Here is an 8,565-nt window from a genome sequence, read left to right as displayed (position 1 = left end):
CCACCACCACTACCACTACCACCAGCAAAATCCCCATGGTTCCATTTCCTGGAGTTTGTTTCAACAAGTAATATTTTAAGTGTTCAGAGAAGTTATACCTTTGTGTTACTCCCCTAAGGCTTTCCTTCTTTAGTCTGTGTGTGTGTGTGTGTGTGTGTGTGTGTGTGTGTGTGTGTGTGTGTGTGTGTGTGTGTGTGTGTGTATATCACATTTTTTTGTATTATCAACTCATATGTTGTAGGCCATCTGGGCTGTTTCCATAACATAGCTATTGCGAATGGCGCAACGATGAACGTGGAGGCTGTGCAAGTGTCTTTACTGTATCCTGGCTTGTAATGTTCTGAGTAGATGCCCAAGAATGGTATGGCTAGGTCACAAGGAAGTTCTGTGTCTAGTTTTTTGAGGAAACTGCAAACTGCCTTCCAGAGTGGTTGTGCTAGCCTACATTCCCACCATCAGTGCAACAGAGTTCCTTTATCCCCACATCCCTGCCAGGCTTTATTGAAGTGCTTTTAAGGTAGGTTTGCCGTAGAGTAATCCCATAGGAAAAAGAGCTTGTCTTAAAGAAACCCTTGTATTTTTAACTATTTTTTCTGGGCCTTGTGTGTGTCACAGGTTGGTCACTTTTTAACTGTATCTTCAAATTCTGCGTTCCTTTTTATGAAGTGTGGATAATACTACTTTTCCTATGTCTTAAGTAGTTAAGAAACTGTAAGCTATGTGCAATCAGGATTTGGCAGCTGCATTCACTGCTAAAACTGCCTCCACATTCTCCCAATCTAGAATAGTTTCTGGTGTAGAATAGGAGCTCCACAGATATTTGTTGATTGGGCAAATGGCTGATCAAGTGCAATTGCATTGCAAACTCTATAAAGTGCAAAACGTTCAGGTGTTGAAGATACAGACACACTTTAGGTATGCTGAGTTGTTATAAAATGATCTTTCAGATAACATGGAACCAATTTGGGTTCTAGAATACCAAGTTCAGGGTTCTATGGAATGTTTATTAGTAAAGCTATCCTTTTGTGAAAGTTTTGTTTTGTTTTGGTCAGTCGTGGGGCTTCTGTCTGACTTTGTTACTATATAAATGGAAGAGAAATTTTTTTCTCAAAGAACTCAGCTACCAAAAGTTGTACGGTATGCTAAAAATAATTTTGTGGGTAGCAGTCAATCCTAGTGGAATATGATTTTAATCTTTTTATGAAAACATGGGACCAAGCTTCTAGTTGCTGATTAGCTCTATGAAGAAACTACAGAGAATGGTAAGTATTCTAGTCATCTATTCTAATTAAAATTGAAATTGAAATCTGGGTTCTAATGAAGAGAAGCTTAGTGCTTAGTCCTATGGGAACTCTTCAGAAGGTAAGAGGAGAGATGTACAAAGGCAAAAAGAGATTTCACACAGACATTTTCTTCCCCTGTGTTTTATTTGAACACACAGCTTATATTTTATATGGAAGCTTGTCTTCCCTTGGTGGGAGCCAATCATATGCCAGAAGGCATGTACATTCTTAAAAACATACCTTATTCCAATAGAGCAGACCAACTCTGTCATTGTGCATCTGTTGGAATTACCCCTCTCACACTGGGTCAAAGAAAAGTGAAGTAATAGCTCAGCTTTACCGGAGGATGGATCTATTATTATCAGTCTTAAGCTTGTGATCTGGCTCCTGCAGAGTTCAAGGTTTAAGGTTACTTGTATTGGAAAAAAGTATTGGGTTTCTGAGAGATAAAAGAGGATGGATAAAACTTTAGAAAACACTTACTTAGAAAACTAAACCTTAACTGTGGAAGTCTAATTGCTTACAATGTCCCATTAGGAGCTGTCTGTTAAACACCACACGTTGTATTCATTCAGAAAATACACTGAGAGAGATCACATATTCAAAGCATCATAAATAAAATGTAAGAAATAAAGACATTTCAAAGGGAAGTTGTCAAAATGATGTTCTTTTAAAACCCAAATATATTTTTGTCATAAATATAGGAACTGGAAAATTTGAAAACCTTGTCTTTTAAAATACCCATGTTCACACAACTTCAAACAACATGACATCAACACATTTGAATCCAGATTCAGCTAGTTTTCTTAAACCATTGAACTGTCTGTGTTGCTGGAATAGGACATGATATGCATGTCATCTCTCTATCTTACATGTTACTCCCTGTTATTTTCCCCCATATCTATTCACTTGGATTAATTAGGGAAGTAAAATTAATTTTCTATTCAGGGTTCCTTCTCAGGCAAGAACAAAGGCATTTTACTCATAGGAAAATATTTGAAGGCAGAGCGTTTCTAGAAAGGTAGTAAACACTGCAATCGGCTTCTTTCTCTGGCCGTGAGCATTCCACAGATGAAAGTTAGCAACTGTCTGTTGGATACTGTGAGTGGCAGGTTGCATGCTAGAAAGAGTTCACAGCTAATCTATCCTGAACACTGTGCAGCCGTTTCTGAGCTTCCCTTGGTTACTATGCAGAGAGGGGGTTGGGAAGATCATTTCCCCAGCAACACTTAGAGGAGGAACAGCAGACAAAATAACAAGGGCAGATCTGACACAGACTACTGGTGGAGTTTGATTAAAATGTACCAAAATGGTAATTTTTTTCTTCTTCTCTATTTAACTGTAAGACAGTCAATGTTACTTAATGTCAATGATGTTAATGAAGTTGTCAGACTTGTCACTTTCATTGAATACCAACTTTACTGAAAATCTAGTACAATTACCTCCAGCTCTATATGATTAAATGCATCAGAGCATGCCCAGGCTTCAGACTATGCCAGCTTTTTGAAGACTGTCCCTATAGCTTTGGGGGTCTGCCCCATCAGAACAACTGAACCTGCTTGGTGAAAGAATAGACACTTCAGACTAATCATTGGGAAAAATTTATTTAGGACTTCTTTTTCCTTAGGGAACCAACAGGAAAGGGGAGAATTCTGTAAGGAGAGATTACCTGAGACCTAGGATTTATGACATTTTAGAGGTATTCCAAGACTCCTAACACCAGCATCTGTCTTCCTAACCCTATGGAGTAATAAAATACCACTTTTCTTTTGTTCATTCCTTCTTTCCTTTATTTTCATTCAAGTATCTTTCTTAACATTCATTGGACTATTATAGGTAGTATAAAGAATAGCTCTTCAATAGTAGGGATTCATATAAAATAGAAAGATATGTATACATCGCTAATATACTAGGTATACAATGGTAATCCCCACAGAAAGGTAGTTTTGTAAGCTAGAATTCAGTTAAGAGAGACCAGAAAGGGCTAGAGGCTAAGGTGGTATCTGAACTATACTTTTAAGAATAAATGGTATTTAAATATCAGATTCTTGCTAAATTCTCTTGTCTATCATTCCCTGATCTTCATATGGATGGGTCTTTCTTGATTTATAATTTCAGAACCAAACATCATCTGCTCAGAATCGTCTTTCCAACATATTCAATGAAATACTGGCTACCCTTTTTACTATATAACTCTGTTTTGTTGTCTTTCTAACATTGATGGGTCTGAAATTCTTGTTTCTGTTTGCCTACTGTTTTCACTCTAGAATATAAAGTATGAGAACACTTGTTCCCATAGTTTATGAGAACTTGCTCTTCATGATTCACACTGAATGTCAAGAGCTGAAAATACTGAATGGCCTACAATAAGTACTCAAAAACATAGATGCAAAAAGTTAATGAAATTTGAAAGGGTAAGGATTTAATGCATAGGGAAGACTATATGAATTGGAGGGTTGATAACATGGATGTGTGAAGGAAATAGTAAAACAGGTATAAGGTCATGGGGGAAGATACATTCTAAAGGTAGACTGAAGCAGATTTTCAGTCTCAAATCCTGTGTAAAGAATTTGGACTTTCTTTCTGAGGTACATATCCAATCTGAGATTCTGAAATTCAAAAGCAGATTTAGAAAAACATAACCTTTTGGCTGTGTTCAAAGAAGGGAGAAGGGACTGGAACAAGAAAGAATAGGGAACTATTTATTGTTTAGATGAGGACAGTGAGACACGGTTCTTTGTAGAAAGACCATGGAAGGATGAAAAAATCCTCTAACCTGTGTTAATGTCTCTGAGGTCTTATAGGAATTGTTTAGGTTAAAAACTACTTAGGAAACAGTATTCAGTAGTAAAGCAACATGATGGGGATAAAGGGATGAATGAAAGATGACTCTAAGACCTTTACAACTAAGGAGGCCAGAGCTAGTTGGAAAGGCTTTGCATGGGCTGGGAAGCCAGGCTCTGTAGCCTGGGGGAAGAAAAAAGAAACTAGAACTTAAAAAGATCTTCATATTATTTATAGATCAGAATGTATCTTTAAGTTGAGAAAAACAAGTCTGACTTCTGAGATACTTTTATATGTCTTAATCATTATTTAATGCAAAGAAAATGTCATTCTACTACAACTTAGTACAGTCTTATATCTCCTGTTAAACCACATAGCCAAACATGGTTCTTAATTCTGGCAGCTCTTCAAGAATGTTTCCATCATTCGTATATCACAAACTGTGGGTCCTGGATGGGTTCTATCTGGGTTCAAATCCAGGTTCTCTCTGGTTATCTATACTCGATGCTGTATGTCTCAGTCCCTCATTTGTAAAATCGTGAAGATAGTAGTAATACCATCTAGATTAAACTGAGAAGGAACACACTATGATGTATACAGCGCTCAGAGGAATAGCTGGCACAAAGAAATTAATCAGGAAAACTTAGCTATTACTACGAACATTCCTAGTATTTCTCTCCCTCGTATTCCTAGTATCTACTGTAGCACTTAGCATTTATTATTTCTTATTAGTAGTAATAAATAAAGTATAGCTTTCACTTCTGTGTCCAGGTTATAAGGAAACAACCTAGTAATATACATATACATGTATATATATTTCAATGTCCATAATTCTAGCAGCCAAACAAATTCCATACCCCAAACTCCCAGGTCCTTTTTCCCCATATGCAATAAGAATTCACTAACATGTCTATTTCACCACTATTTACTATGTGTTAAGTAGATACTGCTTGCTAGACATTTATGTTTGACCCAAATAGTATCTACCTGATCTAAGCCCTAAGGATGTAATAGTGGCTCCAAGAGATTCCTTGTCCTCTAGAAAACATAAAAAATTGAGCGTCCATTATTCAATTTAGACTAGAAGCACTGGATTTTTATTATTTTGGAATAGTTATATTTGCTTAGAGAGATAACTTGGGATGGAACCTAAGTCTAAATATAAAATTCATTTATGTTTCATGTGTATTTTATGCATATAGCCTCTTAGTAATTTTAGGAGAGGTTTTTCGTGTCTCTCTATTTTGACAGCAACTCGCAACCCATGGTCAGGTGCTGAATTTCTTGCAGGCAAAATCACATTGATAGTCACAAAGATTTGATTTTGGAGCCTTTTGGGTTTTGAATGTATTGTAGAAATGTATGTCATGTGTGTAGGTATGCTTTCACTTAATATCAAGTGTGGTTCCCTTTAATCTTCATAAAAGTAAGGAAGTAGTATCACTCACTTCTGTTTTAGTATGGGGAAAGCTGAGATTGAGATGACATTTTTTATAGTAAGCAAGTTCCTTCAACATATGGAATCTGTGAAGTAACATGTCTTCTTTTGTTAGTGGTTATAGCTTATGTTGGGTAAATAAGATATGATATGAACCTGAGATAAAGGGATAATCTAGCTATCATGCCAATGAAATGTTTTTTGTATATGTGGGCAAATACTTTCATCTATATGTGCATTCTGGTATTGTTGGATGCAAAGTGGTAATATGGTGTTTGAGTTTATGATTGAAAGCCAATGAAGGAAGCCAAAATGAAAAGAAATAATCCTTAGTGGTTCATATTTGTCAACCAGAAGAGGCTGGATTCAGGTGTGTCTGAATCTAGATTCTCAAAGAATATCAACAGAACTTTGTCACGTCTTTACTTCTGTTCTTCTTTCCTCCCCATTGGCTCCAACCTCAGGCAGAAAACTCTTCATGGAGCTGACTTGTCTTTGCACTCAGAATCCTGTAGTGTGAGACCCTCTTGCACCTTTCCCTAGATTCTTGGTGATGTTCTTGAGGGAGACTATTGGAAACAATTAAGGTCATGTGTCTGCTATGTTTAGGAGGGATGAAGAACTCTGCTTCTAGCTCTGTGCATACCTGAAAATGAGAAGCTAAGCTGATATTTTCTTTTGGCTAGATAGTTAAACCCTCTCCTCCTTAAATGATGAGCTGGGCTGTAGCTCAGTAGCAAAGTGCTTACCTAACAATTACAACATTCTAGGTTCAATCCCTGGTACCAAAAATGAAAAGACAAAAAATGTGCAGTGTTGGGGCAGCGTGAATCTAGTACCATTTAGGCAAGTTCTATGTTACTCAAGTTAGAGAGCAAGCAATAATCAAAAGTTCAATGAAAGTCACCAAAAGAAGATCACCATTAGTCACTGGATTAAAAGATTAATGTGGTCACTTGGGTAATTTTACCATTTTGCCTCAAGGTTTAAATTAATTAGCTGAAATTTAAAATTTTATAGGAGCTTTGCATTTCACTAGAGTGATAAATAAACCGTGGAAGTAATCCTTTGAATATAAACATATGTTCTCTAAGTTAAACCAAAAAAAAAAAACCCAGTTTCTCTGAGAGAACGTTTTTCTTTACAAGTTGCTGAAAACTTGCACCTTTCTAAAATTTCAATCTCCCCTCCCCCAAGGCAATTTTCTTGTATAAATTATAATCAAGCTGAGGAAAAAAAATCTAAGTGATAAATGACATGCAGCTTCAGGGCTCATGTGTTGTTTCATTCTTTTTCTTTTTCATTTCTCTATATTTCCACATCTTTTTTCTGCCTGCCACAGTTTCTCTTCTTTTCTCTTACGTGATGTCAAAGCACCTGTCAATAGCATTTGACCTATAGAAGTTCTTGCCACTGTGCTCGTAGCTAAGATGTTGACCACTGCTAAAACCTTGCCTGAGAAAGACTGAATGGCTCTATCAAAATTGGTTCACATATCGAGGAGAGGAAAAAAAAGTAAAGATTTCTGAGCATATTTTATGCAGTAAACTTTATCTCTGTGTGATGCAGTTCTGCCTACATTCACTTATTGTGCAGCCTTTCCCCAGTTGTGTTAGCCTGTTTATGCTGTGCATCCATAGACTACTATACACTATATGGCCTAGAAAAAATATCTTAAATTTAATTTCTTATAGTCGAGGTGACCAAGATAAAGGTGCTAGTAGATTTGGTGTCTGGGGAGGGTTTACTTGCTGAATCACAGGTGATGACTTTTCCCCTATAATCTCACATGGCAGAAGGGGCAAGAGATCTCTCTGCCTTCATAAGGGCACTGATTAGAGTCACAAAAGCCTAACTCCCAGAACCTCATCGTCTTGCAAAAGGCCCAACTCATCAGATGATATTAAACATGCTGTAAGATTATCACATTGGGAAGTATGATTTCAGCATAAGTCTTTTAGGGTAACACAAGTACTCAGACTACAGTACCGGCTTCTGTGAGCCAGCTCCAATCACCATTTTGTAGATAAATAAATGAATCTTGAAAGGACTAAATAACACATTCCAGTCTCCTAGGGGAAAGAACAGCCAAAACATGAACCACATAGGCCTGATTCCAGAACCTTTGTGTTTTCCCAGGCCACTTACTGACTAGGTGGCCTTTGCCATTTTGACACCATGCCCTCCGCATTCCCTTTCCTAAATAGCTCTTTAATTTCCAGTTCAGTTTTATCCATGATATTCTAGATTAGAACTCTATCATCTACCTCCTGGACCACAGCAGAAAACTCAGAGCTAATTTGCTTAACTCCTCTCTTGCTCTCCCCTTACTCCATTCTCCACTTGGCTCAAGTGAACATTCTACTGTAAATTTCCCCAGGCCATCCATTGAGCTGGTGGGAATAAAGGGATTGGGTAGAGAAGCTGGAGGGAGGATTGGACAGATTGAAAGGGGGCTGGTTTTACAGAGTCCTGAAGCCAAACTGAGAAGCTTGCATATAAAGGGGTGTATAAAAGGAAGTGATGAGTTTACTTGCTATCAGCATGACATAAAAATATTGTTTGAGAGAAATGGAATGTTCTTGAGCTTTTCCAAAAAGCTTGTTTCGCGTTCCTATTTTCCTTATTTTATGTTTGTATTGTAATCATTACGTGTATCCCACAGAAAAAGTAACATTCCTTTTGCAAATGTTGAGTAGATATGTAAACTTTTAACAAAAAAAAATTTACTCGAGTAAGGAAAGATGTGATTTCCTGTCACATCTCCAGTGCCTGGCACCTAGTAGGCGTGTGATAAATATCTGTAGAGTGATTCATGAAAGAAATAAGTGAATGGACCCACTAATCACTCAAGCATCCAGGAGTGGCATGATTAAGAAAGACAGAAAATGAGATGGCTATTGACAGTAGAGTAGGCGTGTTGGGGTTTTTGCATGGTAGAGTGTCTTCCTGTCAGGGTGTATGCGATAGCTATGGACACTGATACCAGAGGTGTTTAGAACCAGTCAATCTGCCATCCTTCATGACAGCTGGACTACAGAGGCTAGATGAGAAGTCAAA

The 8,565-nt window shown here is 37.4% G+C and overlaps 1 long non-coding RNA gene across 2 annotated transcripts in view; it reads left to right on the top strand.

The window, feature by feature from the left end:
* Positions 1–1,042: 1,042 nt before the first annotated feature.
* Positions 1,043–8,565, top strand: part of LOC138838046 (uncharacterized) — a 78,629-nt gene continuing 71,106 nt past the window's right edge. For both annotated transcript variants that reach the window (XR_011375547.1, XR_011375545.1), the window contains exon 1: positions 1,043–1,262. This is a non-coding gene — a long non-coding RNA (uncharacterized lncRNA). The remainder of the gene's footprint in view (positions 1,263–8,565) is intronic.

Source organism: Dipodomys merriami, unplaced genomic scaffold (assembly GCF_024711535.1).
Source record: "Dipodomys merriami isolate MVZ:Mamm:240054 unplaced genomic scaffold, mDipMer1.0.p SCAF_10, whole genome shotgun sequence".
Classification (NCBI taxonomy): Eukaryota; Metazoa; Chordata; class Mammalia; order Rodentia; family Heteromyidae; genus Dipodomys; species Dipodomys merriami.
The sequence above is the reverse complement of the archived record's forward strand: the minus strand, read 5'-3'. Positions and strand labels throughout refer to the sequence as shown.